Raw genomic sequence first — 22750 nt, 5'->3', positions numbered from 1 at the left:
TTTCATTTGGAAAAGCCCTCGTCTCTCGATTTGTGCTGTTTGTTTGGGTCGATTCGTTACAGTTACCAGTAGCATGCTTTGCTTTTTGGCATTAAAACAGACTTCCAGTAGTCTAATTGCTACACAGCTCTGCTGGCATTCAGATATATAGCTAATTTCCACACTTGATATGTGCTCTTAAAGTTGTTTCCTGCTTGTGTTTCGCAAGCTGCATCAGTCCTTTTTTTCCCCTTGTTATAACAACAAATGCTGCTTGAATGTCACACTGACCACTGGCTTCAGATTTTCACAATCTGATCGAAAACACCTCTTGACCACCAGTACAAGATCAAAAACACAATTTCAACATTGACACATCTTTTATTTAAAAAATTGTTTTTATAAATATAAATTTATAAAAACATGAGTTTAATACTCAAGATTTCTAATATAGGGGACTCAGTTTGCATGGATCATGTTCAGTCAGAATAATGAATATTGCAGGTTATCATGATCACTAACCTGCGAATATCCTACACTACACTGATGCAGAAGACGTGCAGAGATAACTTACAAGTCACAATAAACAACCCTTTAAAGCTCACCGATTTATGACCTTTATATTTGGTGCTTACTTATGAGTATTAAAATACTATATTAGCACTCACAGAAAAAAAAATCCTTCTTATTGATTACAAAGACATTTTTCACAAGCCTTATGATGGAAACTGACACAAATATTTATGTACAGTTAAGGCATAATTACGCTATAATTAAGGCACAATCTTTTTTCCCCAAACATCCGCACAAACAAGTGATAAACAAGCACAACTCTTTTCTTTTCTCATTATCGTGTTGTTTATACTGTTATCATATCCTCTTACAACTCATTCAAAGTGTTGTATTACCCATAAAAGCGGCATCATTTTAGATTAAATTCTGAATTTACAGATAACTATAAAGCCCCCGAGTCTTCTTCTTATCACTCGGGAACCAAGGCACAGTTTGGTTGTCTTAGTGGAGCTCGGGTGCTTGTTGCACAGACTGAGCTGGTAACAGAAGGTGAGTGAGCCTTTAGTGTCAGAGCTCCCAGGCTTTGCAAACTTCCTGCCAGAAGAAGCTCATTTTACCAAGATCTTGACACGATATCTATGCAGTGTGGCTTCGTCTCCTGAGATTGGGAACAGAAGGGGGTGTTGCAGGAAAGCTGGCAAACGGTGGTTCAGCCTTCTGGAGATGTTGTGTCTCTAACCCAGTGATTCATTTGTGAAGGAATATTCCTACTCGATAACCACAAAGTCATGCCCACGCTCACGCAGCCTGAAAACTGAAATAGGTTATTCAAGTGGTTGGTCTGACTGCCATTCTGATATTTGTGTGTTGTAGTACCCATCTGCATGGTAACATCTCTATTTCAGCTTATTTCTGAACTAGACCTAGTAATAACAACTTGTCAGTTTTAGCTAAAAATAAGTTTCTTTCATCAATCCAGGCAGCATCCAGTGCAAGCCCAGCATGGTGTGTGGTTTATGCTGTTTTTTTCACTCTTTTGGGCTGGCAGGAGAGACTGTCTGGTGTGAGCTATATGGAAGCTGTCCGACTAACGCTCTAATGAGCTTAAAAGTCAGCAAGTTGAACCAGAAAGATTTTTCTTTATTCCAGTGCAAGTTACAACCTACAGCAGCTTAGGTTCTGAGCAGGGCTGTAGTCTCAGAGTTGACTGGTCGATTGTTTGGTCGATACGCTCTCATTTGGCTAAATTCTCATCAGCAAACATGCGCTGATGTTACTTTCACAAGGAGAAAAGCTCTAAATCAATAGACTTCCAGGAATGATCAATTATTATTGGCAGTGACAGGAACAAACTACCCATGAAAATAAAGGGTGCCAGTAGCAGCATCTACATCCAGACAAAGCAAGATGAAGCTTCTCCCATAAAAAGAGAACCATGACATCTTAATGCAGCGGTCCCCAACCCCCGGGCCACGGACCGGTGAGTCGTTTGGTACCGGGCCGCGAGAGTTGAGGCTCGGGTGTGAAGTTTATGGTTTTCAGGGTTTTTATCATTAACTCAGTTTCCCTGGGTCTTTGTAGTTGTGTGTCTTATTTTGAAAGAAATATTTACACGTTACCATAGTGACCAGAAAGCATTACGGGGCAGAGAGGAGGATATTACTCTCAATGTTGTTGGCGCATTTTCAGGAGGACGCTGCTAATAAAGTTACACAATTACACAGTGAATTCGCATTTATTATTATATTTACAAAATACCACAGTTTTTGTTCTTGGTTGTATCATTTTATTTTGTTGTATTTATCCGCAACACCTTAAAGGCCAGTCCGTGAAAATATTATCTGACATTAAACCAGTGCGTGGCGCAAAAAAGGTTGGGGACTGCTGTCTTAATGGCAATATTTAGTATAGATCAAGACCCACTAACATTATTCCTCCATCGTTCTTGTGCATCCAGCTTTTTAAAAATTCTATTCATAAGGTTTTTATTTTTTACAGTACATCATCAAAGAAACCAGCAGAAATGAAGAATGATATAATCCTCACATGTCAATCCATATCATTTTGCTTTTTTCTTTGGAAAAAAGTGCATATATATATATATATATATATATATATATATAGAGGGAGAGAGAGAGAGAGAGAGAGAGAGAGCGATTTCTGTCTATTTAAATGTTTCATTTCCATATATATATATACATATATATATATACATATATATATATATATATATATATATATACATATATATATATATACATATATATATATGGAAATGAAACATTTACATAGACATAGAAATTTCTCAATTCAAACACTTTATGGCAGGAAATTATAGATTCAGGAATGTTTGTTCACTTTAATAATTTGAAAACTTCACGTCGATCCATAGCTCAATGAGGTTAACTACTCAAATCCCATCCCATGATAAGAATAGACTAAGATGTTCTACACCAGCCCCAGAGTGTAGCAATTTATTCAGACTTATTAAAATACTACAAAGTACAGAGTCCTTTTTTTCTCTGGTTTAGCTTTATCTCCCATATTTCTTTATTTATATGCACATAGCTCTTACTCTAAACACCTACACGCAAAACCTCCGGCTAAATGCAAAACATCTGAGACACATCCATGGGAGTATTGATGAAAGTCATTAACACTGAAATGTGGGAAACCAATAACTTCACTGGGCTACGATGAAAAAAAACATTACAGGCTAATGACAAATAGTCAAGGGAAATTCCTCAAGTGCATTTGACTTTGAAGTAAAACCCTTGACACAAAAAGTTTGTAAGACTTCTTCGTGCAGTTTGTCAGTATTTCATAATTTCATTCAGAGCTTGTTACGAACAACACACATACCATCTGTTTATTACACACGTCCATGTAGCAAAAGAACAGTGTGATAAATTCATGCAATTAAAAACTGTAGTTCAGGAGGCAATAAACTTCTAATGTGGGCGGTATACCTTTTGTAATTTTATACATGCTTCAAATACAGCCATACTAGTAAAAAAACAAAAACCCCACTGTGGATTTTCACAGGATTTAAATGTGTCTTATTAGTAGCTACAAGGAGAGCAGCGTATTGAGAGCGGGGCTGTTTTTACTTTGTATCCTTCAATTCTAATTATAAAAAATGAATATAGGACAACCATTAATAATTTACAACTAACACATCAAGATAAAAATCAGGGCACACAATAATCTGTGAAATATAAACTATTTGTAAAACTAATAGCAACACAGTTACTGTACAACATTGCACTGTTCTGCTAGCCAGGTAAAATAACAGCGTGTTAAATAACAGTGAAGACTGATGGAGGATGAAGAAAAAAGAGCGAGAGAGTGAGAGAGAGAGAGAAAGACTGTTTTTCTGTCATTTCTGGTCACGCTGCTTCTGTGCTCTGTTACTGCCAGCCGAACTCATGCAAAGATGACCTGGTACTCAAGCCTGTTAGGTGTTTTTTCCTGATGATGGAATCATTTGTGCAACCAAAAAAAAAAAGAAAGCATAACTCCAAACTGAGTTGGTTTCAAAGCTACACTTCACAGCTCTGCTGTTGACTTTGTTTAAATAATGAAAAGTGAAATTATATCCAACCAAAACACAGAACAGGCAGTCTGGTAAAGACTGCGTGAACAGCCTTTAACAAGATGCCTGTTAAAGAATAGATTAGTTGTTGTTTTGGTTGCACAGTTGTATTTACGTTTTATTCCTTTTTTACAATGACATTAATATGTGTTACATTTTACATACTCCTGCTAGATAAATGAACCTCTGTAAACCTATATGAAGGCCACTGATAAGGGGAAAAAAATGGTGATTATTATAATGACACCACGATATATCATGACACTCCTAGAGTCCTTAAAAAAATACTGTGATACAAGATTTAGGTCATATTGCCCAGTACTATAACTATCCAACTGGCACTTGGCTCTTTGATTCTAACTGTATCCTCTGCTTGCTTGTGTTTAATATCACTACGCACAGAATGAGAACAAGCTGCATGTTGCAAACCAGCGGTGATGAACAATTACTTTCTGGCACCAAGCAGTTTACAAAGATACAACAAACGGGCGATGAGATAGCTTATCGACTCAAACAAAAACATATAGACTTTTGAACGCATACAAATCTCGTACACTCCTGACCTTCCTCTTCCTTTCGCAGCTACAAACACACACATACACAGACACTGGCCGCTGGCTGAATGGTGGCCATGCTTATAAAAGTCAGGCTGACACTGATGTGTGAGCTGGAGTGAAACGATGAAATGATCTCAGGAGAAAATATGGTAAAGCTTCACAGCAATTCACGTCTGTCTGCTCACAAGCATGTATGAGTGTGTCAGGAAGGATGTGCTGTTCTGTTGCATCTTCTGCTTCTGTTGAATCCTTTTCAGCACTGAGGCATATAATACAAGTGGCTTTTATACATTTCAGTAAAAAAAAAAATATATATATATATATATATATTAGGGGTGCAACGATACACAAAATTCACGGTTCGGTTCGATACTTGGTGTCACGATTCGATATTTTTTCGATACAAAAAAATGTTCATGCTTTTTTAATTTGTCATTTATTAAAATTATAAATATATATTTTAACTCAAAAGTACAGTTTTTAAATTTAATGTTGCTGAAACGACAAAGTAATAAAAAAATAAATATCTGATCGAGAAATCCCTCATCTTTGGAAAAGAGAATTTATTACAGAGAAATGGCTCTTTCCAAAATAAAAGCTATACTATACGCTTCTTCTGGGGTATATTCTCAGCAGCATATTAAACATATCAGGTCCCCATAAGGAGAATCATGTGCTAACGGCTGTCTAAATGACTCAGGTAAAGTTTGTAGCATGCGTGCTTGTTGTTGTTTTTGTCTGCTTCCACTTGTCTTTGCACTAGGATGATGTCGGAGTAAATGTGCAGTCATATTCATTGTGTTCCCACTAGTGCTGTCAGCGTTAATCTGAAATGACGTTAACGCCACAACACGGCAAATCTCCGTTAACGAGCTACCGCGGATCGCCCCGTGCGTGGGGCTGGACGGCGTCAACACGTTAACGAGCAAACTGCGCTAACGCAGTAGTTCCCACCCATGTAATTGAGCATTGCGTGGCACATCCGACATACTGTTTTACTTTTGTCCATGACACGCTTACCTTCAGGGTCATACTTCACATGAAGACCAAAATAGTTCCAAAGGCCAGATCTGAATGAGGGTGGGGGAGGTTCAATTTGCTATGTTGCAACGAGTTTAGCTTCTGTCTTGCTAGCTTGCGCTACGCTCAGTGGATCTGCGCTGGACAGTGCAGCCTAGGCGGAGTAGTCGAACGCAGATCCACTGAGCTCTCAACACAGACAGCATCGTCAGAAGAAAAGTTGATAAAATAAATTAAAAATTTTGTATTGTTCGATACACATGCGTACCGAACCGAAAGCACTGTATCGAACGATTCAATATCGATACGAGTATCGTTGCACCCCTAATATATATATATATATATATATATACATATATATATATATATATATACATATATATATATATATATATATATATATATATATATATATATATACATATTGAAAGGCTTTACAAAGTCACTATACCTACTGAACTGGTACTCAGATAATTGTATCAGTTGTATCTGCCTTACATAGGGACCAGTTCAGAAATTAAACTTGCACTGGAATATTAGTTTGACAGTAACAAGTGGACATACACATATTCTTTTTAAAAAAAAATTGTAATCTTAGTGTGCATGTCAGCGTGAGCTACTTTGTGCGTACAGAAGAGAACAGAATCTCATAAATCCTACTTTCTTACGATAAGCATATATAAAAATCTAAATCTGTCATGGCCCACGCAGTATCTCACTGATAATCTCCATTACCAATTACAGGGTGATATGCCACAGCTTAACATGAAAGCAGCAATTAATCTGCTAACACCGGTCAGTGGGTCACTGCTGTTGAGAGAAAATATTGCTTATGGGGATGCAACTGCACACACAACACAGCCAATGTATTCCGGTCAGTTATTTTTAACTGAGTTATAATCTTCACTCATTTTTTGTGAGATGAACGTCAAATGTAGTTTTGACCGTTTCATGATCCCAGGACTTTTTTCCTCTCACAGTAGCACAAATAAAAGCCTTAGACAGCCCCAGTGGAGACAGACTCGCCTACAGTTTCTTTTTCTCAGAGCTTTATTACTTATTATTTTCTGTTACGTTTTATACCGGGAAGGAGAAGGAGATAGGAAGGGTGTCTCATTTCCCTGAAAACAAGTGCTTCTTTAGATAGAAATAGCAAGATTTTACTTTTTTGAGATTGTAGACAGGTGTCAGTGCAGACTGAGTGGGATCACTAACAACTAGCACAACACAAGCAGCTACAAACCTTCAAGAACTGACAATATTTTTCATGTTTGCTACAAAAACAATCTTTCATCTGCTCTTTCTGAGGTACAAATTTTTTTTTTAAAAAGACGAGAGCCTTAAAAGTGACAGACGAAGCGCATAAGGACAGGATATCACAACTGTGATGTGCAAACAGCTCTACAGTTTTTAATAAACAGAGTATTCTGGTAATCAGGTCAGTTATTTATCTTGCAAAAAAGCGGAATAATGAGAAAATATTAAAGATTTCTTTGACAATCTCTTTGTCATAAAAGATAGTTGACTGAATAAACCTGGGGGGTTTTTGGAGCAGAAAAAAGCAATGAATGTCACCTTGGTCTCTGGGAAAATGCGAATGCCATGGGGCCTTGGGGTTTTGTGGTTATAACTTATTGATCACAAAGCAAAGTACAAGTCTAACCTCCCTAGCTTTTTCCTATATGGATCCAAAGAGCACAATTTTTGTTTTTTTACCTGCATTTGTGAAGTAGCACATCTCAATCAACCTACTGGAATTTGCTCTTTTTATGCCTTTTTGTGAATAAATGAATGATAACCTTTTGGGGAGGATCTACTGCTACAAAATATATTGAAGGATTGCAACCCTAGTACCCATTCTGGCCTTTTTTGGAGCAAACAGAGGAAAGCACCTTTCTCTATGGCACTTGGATCAAATTAACCAAATTAGTTGAACCAGCTCGGATTCTGCCTGGCAACTTTCCAGCGTTAGTCCAAACATGTCCTGTTTGGTCTGAATAAATAGCTCCATCTTCCTGGAAGTCAGAACGAGGGCAAGCTATGGTTTCCCTGATCTAAGCTCTTTTTCACACAGTAAGCAGAGCTGGGACATGAGAAGGGGACAGGCAGGGTTGTGTATGTGTGTGAGTGTGTGTGTGTGTGTGGGTGGGTGCAAGGATGTGTGCACACTTTTGAATGAGTGTATTAGAGAACAAAACAGTAAAAGAGCGAGATGAAGGAGCAGGAATTAGTTTAGTTGCCTCTACTTTACCTAAACTGGTTATCAGCATGTGCTCTGTACACATCATATGCTTGTGTGCGCCTGTGCATAAACAACTGCATACGAGGGAGAGCTGCCAGTGATTGGCAGTATCCGAGTGATAGAGCAGGCGGGCATCCCATATCAAACTGTTAAACAAAGGATAATTCATTTACTCCTTCAGTAAATGTGGTGTTGCAACACCTACTAACAAACCTAACCATTCAATGAAAAAGTACATTCTTAACCCTGCACCATCTTCTGCCACTTTCCTGGTAAATCCAGCACCACCTATGCAAGTAATGCAGAATATGCAGAAATGTAGTGGACTTCTGAAAGCTTCCATCTTACACCAAATACAGTGTGATATTTTAAAAGTGGAGCAACACACTGTTCTGATATTTTTTTCCCCACCATTTTGACAAAAGTTAGTCTAGCGCATTAGTAAAAGGAGAAGGTTTATATTTATTGTTCATATCCAATGTAATGTTTGCACTTTGTAAATGGAACAGCAAACGCCCAAAAGCTTGGGTCCAGCACAGGAAGACAGCCCAGATATCCAACAATTCACAAAGAGACAGGCAAGGATCCAAAAATCCAACAAACAAAATTTACAGGAATAAGCCAAAGATAGTGATCAAACATCTGGCAAGAGATCATACCAAAAAAAAGACAAAGACACAAGAAAATGCTAGTAAGCTTGACACAATGCTTTGACAATCTAGGAGGGAACAAATTAAAGGAATGGCTATATATTGGTGGGAGTTGATAAATTGAATTGATAAAAGGTTATCACAATAATTAAGACATTATATGGATGATCATTTTCTGAAGGAAATAGTTAATACTTTCCCAACACTTATCTGGACTTTATCTCAATTTGTAGAACAAGGGTCGTGTAAATGCCACACTAAGTGGTTTACAATATATGGATGCAAACAATTTAGCTCTTCTTGGAAATCCCACTGCAAATAATTCATTCATTATTTATAACACGGTGTTAATATGCGCTTGACTAAAATCATAATGTAACCACAACAGACCATTTTTTAGATAGACTCACTGTTACTTCTACAGACTCATCAATGAATCATATAATGAAGGCTGCCTTTGTGTCGTTATAAAGCAGCCACGAAACCCCCCCCCCCCCCCCCCCCCTCCCCCCGGAAATAAAACAAAGTTCACATTAACAGTAACTTGAAATCTCATCCTCTGAAACACTAATTTCAGCTTCAGTGTCTCTGTGCAGCGATGCAAGCTATGGTGCAGTAAACCTTACATGGCCATCTCTTGCACACTGTTTCTGTCTTTCCTGGTTCTCTCTCCGCCTCTGTGTATTTTCTCTCTTTGTCTCCGTATCTCGTATCCGGTGTCTCTGTCACCCAGAACTATTCCTGGATTCCTGAGGTGAAGGAAGCAGGAATGGCTGATGTGGTTGTTGGCAGTAGCATTTTTTTTGTGTCTCTTTTCTGTCTGCACACTTTTTTATAAAACACACGCAGAGACAATATTCGTGCGTTGATGACTTTGTTCCTTTACCAAGTGGGAAAGATGTTTCCTTGTGTTTGTGAGACAAAAGCCATTCTTGTTAATGCACATGGGGGGGGAGTGTGTGTTTGCATGTGTACATTTGCATATGTGTGGCACACGACACAGCTGAAAATGAGATATGGTCAGGCGGATGGATCTGAGTTAGCATGTTCTTTATTATTGTGTATGGAGGAATATTCAAAACAGTAGCACACTCTCTTGTTATCTGCCCTTTGCACAGTCTCACCTGCACTACAGCACCTCTGGGACTCTCTTCAACTCCCTGTTGTGCTTACTGGAACCTTGGCAGCCAGCTTCCATATCAGCCAATTAGGAAAGCTTTTACTAAAGCTCTGGCCAATTGGATTAAAGCTACATTTCCTTGCCAGATGAGACTCTAAATGTGCTGCTGTATGCTAGAATCTGAGAACTGGTGGAAAGACTCCTGTTTCACTGATAGGCAGTAGGCACCAGAACACACTCAAATGCTGCAGAGGTAGCAGCAGGAGAGGGAGACGTCCCGTGACATTGCTGTGTCTCCTCTTATTACTGAGTGAGTGTTACTGAGATTCCAAACTGTTTAAACTGAGCACATAACATAAAGCAAACCAGAGCCCAAGCTGCTGAAGGACCATGACGCCATTCCCAGGCGTACATAAAACAGATGCAGAAGAAAGAGAGCTGAACCGAGGGACACATTTAGAGGTGACAGGAATCAGGCAAGTGGAGTGAATACACAAGGAACAGACAAGCTACAATATGATAAAGTCAATAAACCTACATCTCAGGCAAATGGCTATTCTCGCCTTCAAAACTCTCTCAAACAACCTGGTTAAAATATGTCGTCATATAAGCTTGTCAGTATTGACAGTAATACTGACAACACTACTTAATAAGTGTCTTGATGCATGCTCAATCATCCAGGTAAGTAAATCCCAAAAGGTTGATTCTGTTCATATGGACTTCTTAATGAGAAGGCCATATACTGTCATTCATACAACGCTGACCTAACAACAACACAAACTGAAGGAATTAGATAAAAGATAAGCTTTTGCCTCTGACATTTGAATGAAAAATCACAAAAATTAGTATTTCATTTTAGAAAAGTAGGTTTTTTTTGCTATATTGGCGATATAATATGAATCTTTAACAAGTTCAGAAAGTCAAAATGTTGTGATTAAACACAAGAAAGCAAGGTCTAAAATGATAATTGACTTAAAAAATCCTACATAAACAACATGTACAGTATAACCGCTCATACCAAATGGTATCATCTAAGGGCTCCAGTCCTTAGGGTTCCAGTTGTTTATTTGATAATGAGAGGCACACAGGTCAGTAGAAACTGATATCAGTTGCATCTATGATCATTCATATTTTAATTTAATGCACTTTTACTTTGTTCAGTAATTTTGATTTTGGTTTGATTGCTTTTTGGATGAATGAATGAATGAATGAATGAATTGATTTTTGATGAAATCATCATCATTTAATGTATCTGACAATGAAGAAAAAAAGTCGTGGAAAATGATTCTCAGATTGGTCCACTCAGACATCTCAATTGCTGACTATGTGGAGATATCTGAGGATCTAGCTTCAGTTCATATAAAAATTAAAAAACAAACGTTAAAAACTGCAATCTTTAAAATACTCTTCAACCTGGAATTTCTCTTTATCTCTGTAAATATAACAATTTCTCTTCTGACAACCTCAGAAGCTCTATAGGGATGTCAATTTATGATTTTGCGTTACAAAAGTAAAACTTAGTGTGGATGTTGGAAAAAAAACAAAATGGTCTTTGACAGTGTGGAATATATTTAGAAAAAAGAACCTGTCAAAAACCACTATTTTATGGTTTATGGCTGATATTAAATTGTCACTCTGCTGTGTCTCTATTTGTCTTTGCTATGCGTGCTCAGTCTATCTACTAGTGTTGCCAGTTCTCTATGTGTCCTTAATCTGGGTATCTGGTCCCAAGTAAGTTCCATTAGTGGAAATTAAATCCATTTTCAAATCCATTGAAGCAATCCAAATCCACTGGGTGCGCTTCAATCGCCTTCCAGATTCTGGGGAAATCAAACACCAAGGGCTAAATGGTAAAACGCCCTACTTTAAATAAAAAAACATGGGGTTTATGTCTCAGGAATGTGAAATATAGGCATATCAATAGCGATAGTAGAGTGGAAATGTCCATTTTAGGGCCATAATGTCACCTGAGCTATATACACATATATATATATCTATAGATATATATATGTCTAGATTCAAAGTTGAAACATCTATGCCTGTTTCATCTTTGAAAAAAAAATCACAAAAAAATGCTTTAAAAAAGTCTGAGATGTCTAGGGGGAATTATGAAGAAAAGGGGAATCAGGGAAATCTGGAATATCAAAAAAAAGGAACAGCAAGGGAAAACAATGCTTAAAAGAAGGAGGAAACAAAGACAGACTGTGCAGGGTGATCATACAATAACAGCTCACTCTTTCCCTCCTTCTCATCCTTTTATCTTGTCAATACTCAGAGTTCACTGCCAAGTCAATGCTTGGGCGAACGAGTCCCTGAAAGTGCTGGAGGGGCCTGGAGCACGCGCACACACACAGACACAAGCATACGCACACTTTTTCAGCCTAACCTATGTAATGCTCACTTTGTAGGGCTGCAGGCAGATATTTGTCCACTGCAGTAAATAGCCGTGTACGACCACACAAATAACGAAGTAAGGATGTAATAATCCTGTCTCCCCCTCTCTCCGACACATTCACAAAGTCTACTGTGTGCAGTACAAGACGAGCATTATACGGCTGTAACAAGTAAGGACTAAAGAAGCCTGTGTTCCCACTCAATAAATCAACTCCATTTAGGCAAGAGAGGCAACAAAGGCACCCCACATTTCCACCTAACCAGGACAGGTGTGGCTGAGTGTGTCAGCAAGGGGCACCTCCTGCACACGAAAGCAGGTTGGAGAAGGGTGGAGCAAATAAAAATAACCTCAAGGCAACAGGCCATTAGTCAAGCATGAGGACCACCAGACACAAAGAAACGATAAGACAAATGAGAAGCACTCGAGCATAGCAGAGAGCAAAAGCAGCTCAATTCACCAGTCAATAAAAAGAGAAACAAACTATCTGCACATAACGAAAAAAAAAAATAACAAGAGGAGAAATATTGCAGCACCAGAAGAAACAAGTTGGAAAGTTCTGCGTGGTACTGCATGCTGGTAGGTGTGAAGACCTTTGAACGCTGACAAGCTGACACGCCTGCTGTGGTCTTTCGAGTTGTTCCAACACCGGGAAATGAGGCGCACGTTTACGGTTTAATGCATGGGGTTTTTTGTTGTTGTTTTTTTGGTATGCCAACAAGCTGGTTCAGCAAGACGGGAGAGCAGTTCAGCATTTTCTTCCTCTCTGTCACTCGCTCGATGACGGGCATGCACGCACACGTATAGACACACTCGCGTAATAGGACACATATACACACAAAACAGGAGGTATATGTATGTAAGGAAGTAGCCAGTTAACCTCAGTGATGAAACTTTGATCACTTACTTTTGGTTCCCTAAAACTATGCCCCGTGAAGGCTAAAGGTGCATTAAAAAAAAGGAAGTAGTTAAATAACATAGCAATTAAAAAAAAATGCATTTAACACTTCAGGAAGACTTACCCCAAAAACCGCAGAAGAAGGGTTTGATAAAATATTACAGCTAAACAATTGAGACCTTTGTGCCAACGGTATAGCCTACATATCTTAAGTCAAGTGCGGAAGTGGGCTATCTGACACCTGCTATAAAAGATGAACTACAGTCGACCGACACCATCTGGCTTCATTGTCTTATTCTTCAAAGAACGGTTAATTTTTGAGACTCAAACATGTCTGACTGAAAACGTAACACGCTCAGTAAGAGTAACATTAATAAAGTTTATCGTGTACGTAGTTCCTCTTCTTGCTTTTTTGACAAGGAAAAGCGAAAGCAAAATAAAAAGAAAAAAAAGAAATTATTTAATGCCAGTTAACTTAACCACAACCAACCGACAGGGAGAGATAAATTGTTCAAACTCCTGCTACTAGATTCTCAACTCTGCCTGGACGGCGCGCCGTAGAAAGGCATCAGAAAACATCAAGAAAATACTTACGAGGTTGGCAAATGGGCTGCTGGGAGTCCGTCAATGACTCAAAAACCCCCCACAAAAAACCCCACAAAAATATATATCCGAGCAAAGACAAAACAAACCCGATAAACAAAGCTCAGTCCAACACGTGAGCGAGACGAGCTGAGCTGTCACCGTCCACTCGCGACGAAGAGAATAAAAAAAAAAATCACGAGCGCCTTGACAACCTGGGCAGCGAGCGAGCGCGAGCCCGGAGCCGCCTGCTGGTCTATCCCGCCTCACAAGACACGAGAGCGGAGCCAAAGAGAGGGAGAAATCTCCGGAGATGAATGGCGGGAGTGCGCAGGCGCGGACGAGGGGGGGTCGACTCATTCCGCTGGAGTCGGGCTGTGAAGAAGGCAAGTGCAGAAGTGCCGCATGTATGTAATCTATAGCCTACTACTAGCTCTCCGTACCAGGAAGGGATTTTCGAGGGAAAAAAAATACGTGACAGCGTAAACAGCCGCTGATGTATGGCGATAAACCTATTCCTCAACCCATATGCAGACACACATAGCCTATATATACATATACACACACAAAGAGAAAATGACAAGATACGAGCTTCTAACTGAGCTTTTTCATTAATGTATAGCCTGTGCAGCTAATGACATTACTTTGAGAGGTTAGGCAAGAATTCACCGCAGATTCATTTACATTTACTTAATCTAATATATGTGATATCTAATCTGAGGCTTGTAAAAAAGAAAAGTCGATTGTCACAATCAATTTTAAATAAAACAGAAAATCAGATGTAAGATGCTGAGTAAACAAGTCAGCATGAAAGAAAAAGTATGAGTGCTTGTTTAGCGATTTCTTTTTGTAGTTGAATGCACTAAATACGACTTTACTGCCAAAACAACAGAGTCAAAAAAAAAAAACTGACCAAAGAAACTGATTTAAAAAGCATATGAGCTGTAGCCTATCTTCTCCAGGGCTCCCTCTCCATCCACGAGAGGCATTAGCTACTCTCTCTCTCTCCCCCCAGACAGTCTTATAAATAATTCAGCAATAAAAGCTTATGCCTCTGCCTGGCTGCATGCAGCACCAAAAAGCCTCTCACGCTCCCCGGTGCCACAGCGTCAGCCTATGCGGGCGTTACCAATTAAGCTAAAATAAATCTTGAAGCAAAATAAAGTTCAATCAACATTCTTGTTTCGCAAATGGCTGTGGAAGATCAGCCAGATCAGCCGGGGATTACGAGGCTGCTGTCAACTATCAATAGCCTCATGTGCCTGGAAGAGATAAGGGGGAGAGGGGGGAAAGAGGAGGAGGGGGGTGGGGGGGGTTTCAATGCGTAGACGGTGCAGGGCAACCGAGGATGCTGTTTGTCCTGTCCGCGGATCTGATCGGAGGAGAGCAGAGAGTCAACCCGCAAGCGACAACAAATGAATCCAAGACATCCCGTCCCAGAGCCGCGCATCTGAATTGCTTCATGCGGAGCTGGTGAGGGGAGATGGAGGGAGTGAGGGGGGAGTGTAAAGCCAGGACAAAAAGCAATTTACCTGCACACTGCTCCCGTTCAGCCTGCCGTTATTACTTCCCCACTCAGTGTGGCTTTCAGGGCTGCCGCTCACTCAGAGCTGCCCGCCGCTGAACGGGAATTTAGACGACGGGATTTGTTCACGTGGCCCCGTTCGGTGCTCCTAATTGGCGGAGCTCCTGGAGCTGCTGCTCCATTCGCACCTGTGCAGCAAACGGTGCAGCCGACAGCGGTCCAGGGAAGAGAGGCAGGTGCAGGAGAGGAGAGAGAGAAGGGAAGCAGACTGGCAAAAGGTACAACCTCTCGTAACAGTCTAATGCAACTCTTCCTCCTTTTTTTGTTTAATTCAAATAGATTCAATTTTATTTATATAGCGCCAAATCACAACAACAGCTTTATATTGTACAGAAAACACACCAACAAACATGCAGAGAAAACCCCAACAACCAGACGACCCCCACTGAGCAAGCATTAGGCAACAATGGTAAGGAAAAACTCCCTTTTAAGAGGAAGAAAGCTGAATCAGAACCAGGCTTAGGGTTGGGGTGTCGGGTGGAAGACAGGATAAAGAGACACTAAGTTTAATTAAACTCCCTAAATAAATCAGTCACATAACTAACAGCTGAAGCATACTACAGACAAATATTTTTTAGTTTTTTTTTTTAGCTTTCTTTTGCAATGTTGGCTCAATATGAGATATGAGATACATCTGTTACACATCTGCACAGCAGAAGAATTTTCATGGCTGTCTTTTGAGCAACTTGGCCATATCCACATCCATGAGCACATGAAATCCTAACAGGGCCACAGATAGCTAACAGTAGTGTATTTACAGCAATGCATGAGTGCATTTACAGTAATTGGTGCTTAGTGTAGCCCACAGGTGCTTCTGCCACATGCACAGCAATGCACAACATATTTGCAATATGCTATGCATTAAATACTGTATTTCTGCTTGAGACTTCTAAACGAGGCTGCAGCAAACCTCAGTATGTACAGCCAAACCTTTATTCCTTTAACACATGCACACACAATACACGCGCACCATACACACGCCGTTATTCATCTACCTACCTAGGCCACAGCATAGTAGCAGTCAATGGTGCGGGAGTATTTTTAGATCTTATGTGGGTTGCAGATGCTGCTGTACTCAACCGGGTCATAGCAAACAGAAATCTGTTTTCACTGTAACATTCAGTGCCTTTTGATTTCCTGTCAGATTTTCCCATCCCGTCAACATGTGCTTTGCCTTACATCTTCTTCTTGTGCGAAGATCTGTATTGCCACTTTCACCTGAGCACACCTGTCTGAATGTGGTCATAAGTCGTAATCTGTTTTAAAAAAATCTGTAATTTTCAGTTTTCTTCACAGCTACTGGCAGATTGGCCTCCAGGCTGTTGGCAATAATGTACCTCTGTGTTTTCCCCCCACTCAGTTTTGGCCTGAATTAAAAGCATGTTGGGTTTTTTAGGGCAACGTAGGGCATTTATAATTGACTGTGATAAATCTGGCTCGGTTGCAGTTCCAACTGCAGATAATTCGCAGTGAATCATCTTACAAGCTTGTGTAAATCTTCAAGACATTTCAAAATTCAAGCCACTGAAGTCGGTTTTATAACACACCTTGATGTAGGTTGGAATAACTAGTTGTCACGGCATCCTTGAACACTACTCATGTTTCCAGACTGGAGGGGTTCCCTTGGTTTTTGGAGTCAGGGGGTGGAGAGTTATTATCTGGGAGAACAAAAGCTGAAGAGCAGAGAACGCAGCAGTCTTCGCCTCCTTGTGTTTCCGTCTATCCTTTCCTTCATCCGCCCCCATCATCTCTCCACCTCCCCCCGCCCCCCAACACATCACCACAAACGCCTGCCATCTGACACCCCTCTAAGGAGTTCTTTAGTTGTCTTCTAAACACACAGGCACACACAGACACACATATGAATTGCTGGTAGTGAAGATGAGCTCCTATGTTCTCAATCCAAGGCAGCAAACTGGGCCAAATGGCACAGAGAGAAACAGACGGAAGGACAGACAGAGAGACACTCTCTTTCAGTGCTTTAATCGAGCCTATGTGCACCTCAAAAAAGAGGGGAAAGATTGAGAGGGACTTGGTGTTTGTGGACCATGTAGTGAAGGTCACAGCATGTGTGCACAAACCGTTGGTCATTTGGTTCGATGCCACATGGCTGTCTGACCACAAGCTGGACACAGGGAGCTGTGTGTGTGCGCGAGGAGCCTTGCTGGGGCCGGACAGAACTTCGACGGGTAGCAGATGGTGGTGCCAGCGTGGGATGGACATGAGAGCAAGGTGGACTCACACACATGGATGAACACAGGCGGCCCTGCCTGTGGTTAGACAGCCAGTGTTGCCAGGAAGCGTTTCAATAAATGCTAATCTGACTATCATACTCCACCACCCTTTGTGATTGTTAACAAACATGTAGAGTTTTATCATTCCTGTGTCCTAATTACTTCTGATCATTATGCAGACCACACTTCTAATTTTTGCTTTCTAATTAAAAAAAGTTACCTCAGCGTATTACCGAAGAGATGACATGTCACCGTTAACAAAGAAATAATCAGCGTTGATAAAAGAAGGCTGTTTAATGCAGCACAATAGTCAGGCAACCGGTAAGATGTCTGTGAAACCCTAATTTGTTTAAACATAGGATGAGTTTCACAATTAAAACAAAACCCTTTTGTCAAAACTGATGCACATTATACACACAGACAAACTTATTCAAAGCACAAACATACAGCTCCCCAGGCGCACACATATAAAAACATCTTCATGGGACTAAGGCTGAGCAGCTGTCTGGGGAGTGCAGGACATCTCTATTGTTGGAGTGTGATGGATGAGATGGGGATTTGAATGCAGAGCTGAAGACTATAGACCGAGAGGCAAATTTCCTCTGCCTATAACGTGTACCTTCATTACTGCAGTCAATGGAAAAAGATGTTTTTCCTTTTTCCATCTCTCCTAAGGTGAGGACAAAGGCTGTTAAATTAGGGTCACACAGAATGAGCAGATGATGACATGACACTTCGACAACACTGGTATTGTGTGAGGGAGATGGATTTATTTTGAGTTCATGTATTTAGGTGATTCGGTGCAGTTGTTTCCTATATGCATGCAAACATGTCTGGCTAACTTTGTGAGGCAGACATGTTTGACCTTCCCTCTCCACTTACAATGTTGTAATAATTGCAAACAACACACTTATCCTTAACCATAATCCTAATCCTAAACTTAACTCTGAAATTAAACCCCAAGTCTTAACCTCAAACTCTCAAAGCTCTTTGAAATAGTGTCAACTAAAATGACTTTTCCAAAATGTCTACAACTCAGTGCTCACAAGAGAGGCCATGCAAATTCACCCACAGACACAAACACACAGTGTGGCTTGTGGGTAAAATAACGTGTGAACATCTGTTGCCAGTGACAGGCAATGGTAAGGTGAGATCGTGCGCTTGCCCCCACCCGAAACCTCTAACATACAACCAATAAAGAGACACACACACACACACACACACACACACACACACACACACACACACACACACACACACACACACACACACACACACACACACACACACACCCTGTCTCACACACACATACAGTAAAGCCTGTTATCCTGTGTGCAGCTCAAGCCTTTGGCTGTCAGATTTGATCTCAGTCTCTCTGTACTGGTGGTGACAGAATGTCATACACGCTCATCAAAAGGGTTGATACTCTCCTTTGTTTGCCTTAATACTGCAGGACCTGCTCGCCTAAACAACAACCTGTGCAAAACTTTGTTTTCCATGCTGTAACTGGAATGGAATAGTCTTTTCACAAGTTTACTAAGAAATAAAACATGAGTAGGGTATAGTCACATTATTTTCTTGGCCCATGTGTCCACCTGTGTCAAGTTTGTATGTTAGGGTCTTTGTCTCTTGTTTCTTACATTCAGTTTTATTTCCCTTGTCTTGTCTTCTGTGATTAGCTTCACCTGTGTTCCCTACCTGTTACCTCTTTCCTCCGCCTGTATGTATTGACCCTGTCACCTCTTTTCCATTGTCAAGTTATCCTACATACACTATATTGCCAAAAGTATTCACTCAGCCATCCAAATCATTGAATTTAGGTGCTCCAAGCACTTCCATGGCCACATGTGTATAAAATCAAACACTTTGCAGACTGTTTCTACAAACACTTGTTAACAAATGGGTCACTCTCAGTGTTATGATCCAGGTGAGCATCTGGTGTTTTTTTTGTTATCAGCCTGTGTCTTCCTGTGTCCACCTTGTGGGCGGAGCTTCTCACCTGTTCTGTACACCTGCCATCCATTAACGGCAATCATTGAGGCAATACGTACAGCCAGCACAGTCTTGGTCTAATTGCATTGTAGCTTTTTTGTCTATACACTGTACCTACATTGATTTCCTTGTGCCTTCAGTTTCCCCGCCACTGCACCGCTTAATTCACCTGCAGCTTAGTTCCCTGGATGCTGGTCACTTTGGCAAGATTCTCTGCATCGATTCAAACTGCCTCTTAGAAACTAAACATCTCATCGCTCTCACCAGCCTGTCCTCCTGCCCGCCGTCACTCCTGGATTCCTGGAAACACAAGATTGGAACCTCACTTGATCACAAACTTCTTGGACGCTACCTTCCCCAGAGCCCAAACCTGCAAATCCAGTATTCACCTTTCATCACTCAGCATCTAATCATGCTGTCCCACTATTTCAGTGCATCCACATCAGAGACTCCCACTACATTCTCATGTCTTGTTATCTTGTATCTCTGTGCACGCAATAAAGTTTGTTATCTTGTCGCTGTTCGCATTTGGGTCCATCTCACGTGCTGGTCCCTGGGTTCCCTTGAGTTCCCAGGAGCTAAGTGAATTCCAGCCCAGTACTGTGACAGGATGCCACTTGTGCAACAAGTCCAGTTGTGAAATTTCCTTGCTATTGAATATTACACAGTCAACTGTATGTGGTGTTATAACAAAGTAGAAGTGATTGGGAATGATAGCAATCAGCCACAAAGTGGTAGGTTCTGTAAAACCACAGAACAGGAATCGGGCTCTTCAATATCATGCTCCCAAGATTGCAGGGAATAATTTGGGTATGGCCTCTTCCTGTTCCAAAATGACTGCACACCAGTGCACAAAGCAAGGTCCATAAAGACCTGGATGAGCAAGTTTGGTATGGAAGAACTTGACTGGCCTGCACAGAGTCCTGTCCTCAACACCTTTCGGAAGCTGTTTTACCTGAGAAGGGTGGGTCGACATCATATCAAACACAATGGATTAAGAATGGGATAGCACTCAAATTCATGTAAAAGAATACTTTTGGCAATATTGTTTAGCTGTGTGCTGGCTAGTGGTTTCCAGATAACACTTCTAATCTTATGTTTACTTACTGATATTTTATTTTTTTTAATACAACAGATGATTTGTCGAGCACTTTAATTTTAGGGCATCTCATTTTCAATAAGAGAGCACAAATGAATGGAAGATAACTTGAAATAGATCGAGAAAAGTATACTTGCATGTTATCAAACTATAGGAATTCTTTAGGCTTTTAACTAAAAAGAAGAAATGCTTGTGCAGATTCTCATTCATTTATGGCATGCTAGTCTTAAGAGCTTCAAAAAAGGCAAGCTTTTTTAAATTTGTTGTTGGTTTTTAGAACTGAAAAAGTCTCTTGGATAAGAGGGGAAACATCATCACAAAGTTAAAGAAGTCCACTTGCCTTTTTTAAGTTATTAAGACCAATTAGCAGAAATTAGGAAAGGACACAAACATATGCACAGGTGCGTGAATACACACACCTGCTCATGCACATCTGCCCAAATACAGGGGCTGGTGAAATTTCAAAACTGGAAACACACAAAATCTAAGTGAACAGACTTCACATTGATGGGTAGATGATGCAAAGCAGTGAAACCAAGAAGTCACTGTTGTATCAGGCTCATATTAACAAGCCTCAAGGTGTCTTAGCTTGACTGTGCAAAGTGCTGTTTATAAGACATCCCATCAAATGTTCAATGACTTTGCACTTCCATTCGGACTGTGAAGTAGACACATTAATGAGTACGGCAACAGAGAAAGAAAGCCAGGAAGCCACCGCCATCAGCGAGAGAGGAAACTGAACGACTCCTGGTACTTCTGGTTGCAGCTTTGATCTTGATCTTGTCAAAGATTGTAAGGTCAGTGAGGGGCATCATCACAGTTTTTTCAGTGTCTGCTTCATAAGTTTAGCCATCTCAAACGCACTGTTTTATCCCAGTGAGCATAAACTGTATTTTATGTTTTAATTCAGATGTAAGAATATTAGTTTTTCCTCAGAAGTGATGAATGTTTACTATAAATTCAAGCCACATGTAATGCCAGCTGTATCAGATAATAGTTCAGCAAAATATTCACATGTTGGTGCCATATGGACTCAGCATAACACATTCTTTAAAACAGTGCCACGTAAAAATGCACGAGTTAATTATAGTGGTGATACTAGTGGTGCTTTCAATCCAGGTGAGGAAACACTCTGAAATCAGTTTAATATCTGTCTCTAACTATATGGACATAATGCACTATAATTGAATACAGTATGTTAATTTGATCATGTCTAAATCAGTTGTGGATAGTGGTCTATTTAAAGTAAAGTTTTAGTAGTCTATACGACCAATGGTCACTTTATTAGATACAGTTTCCTAGTGCTGACTTGGATGCTTTTCTTTGCATCTAGAACTGCCTTAATTCTTTGTTGCATTGACAAGGTGCTGAAAACATTTTTAAGAGATCTTTACCCATGCTTTCATGTTGTGTACACCACAATCAGATGCACACCACAACAACCAAATGTCACAGCAGAACAAGACTCATAAAATCAGGCCATGTTTTTCTAGTCTTGTGTCTAGATAGTCTTAAGTGTTTGGACCCAGGTGGACTTCCCATTCTTGGATCTCTCTTCAATGAGAGGGTGAAATGTTTTTTATGAAACTGTACTCTATGAATAGAGATGTTTATCTGGGAAAATCAGTAGATTAGCATTTTCTGAAATACTCAGACCAGCCTGTCCAGTACTAATAACCATGCCCCATTCAAAGCCACTTAAACAAGCTTTCTTCCTTATTCTGATGCTCAGTTTAAACTTCAGCAGGTTAACTTGACCATGTCTAAAATCATTAATAAAGAGTTGAACAGGTGAACCTAATAAAGTGCCTAACCTAATAAAAAAAACTATTTTATTAATTAATCCATCCAGCAGTATAGCTGCATAAACATGATGCTTATCTTAAAGTATCAATATTTATAACCCAAAAATGGAAAATACCTGTAAACTTTGAAAACAGACTGTTCTGGATTTTGAGTACTTTTATTTTGATATAGGCAAGAATACTAACAAACTGATCATTTAAAAAAAAAACCTTTCTATTTGAGAAATCTCTGTCCATCGCCCCATCTGTCTGTCCTTTTATTATTCCACAACCTGAGCGATCCTCTTAAAAATTGGTGAATCTATTGCTGGGGACAGCAAAATTATGTATTCTTTTATGCACTGGCAATGATGAATTCCAAAGCTTGTTTCCATTATGCCTAAAAATCCCAAAGGAGTTCCAAACCTTAACCTACTTCTAACTTTAACGATTAAGTCTTAACCATACGTGAAATAGGAGTTTGATGGCATGTTAAAAAGAGAGCCAT

At 40.0% G+C, this 22750-nt stretch overlaps 1 protein-coding gene across 4 annotated transcripts in view; it reads right to left on the bottom strand.

Moving 5' to 3' along the window:
- The window catches only part of strbp (spermatid perinuclear RNA binding protein), a 92005-nt gene extending 76848 nt beyond the window's left edge, over positions 1-15157 (bottom strand). For 3 of the 4 annotated variants that reach the window (XM_063478751.1, XM_063478753.1, XM_063478754.1), the window contains exon 1: positions 15081-15157. The gene's annotated coding sequence lies outside the window, so the exon portion shown is untranslated. Of the gene's footprint in view, positions 1-13560; positions 13762-15080 lie in introns of those variants that run through there. The other variant, XM_063478752.1, reaches the window with a different exon arrangement.
- Between the last annotated feature and the right edge of the window lie 7593 nt (positions 15158-22750).

This window comes from Pelmatolapia mariae, linkage group LG7 (assembly GCF_036321145.2).
Source record: "Pelmatolapia mariae isolate MD_Pm_ZW linkage group LG7, Pm_UMD_F_2, whole genome shotgun sequence".
Classification (NCBI taxonomy): domain Eukaryota; kingdom Metazoa; phylum Chordata; class Actinopteri; order Cichliformes; family Cichlidae; genus Pelmatolapia; species Pelmatolapia mariae.
This window is presented reverse-complemented; position numbering and strand designations above follow the sequence as displayed.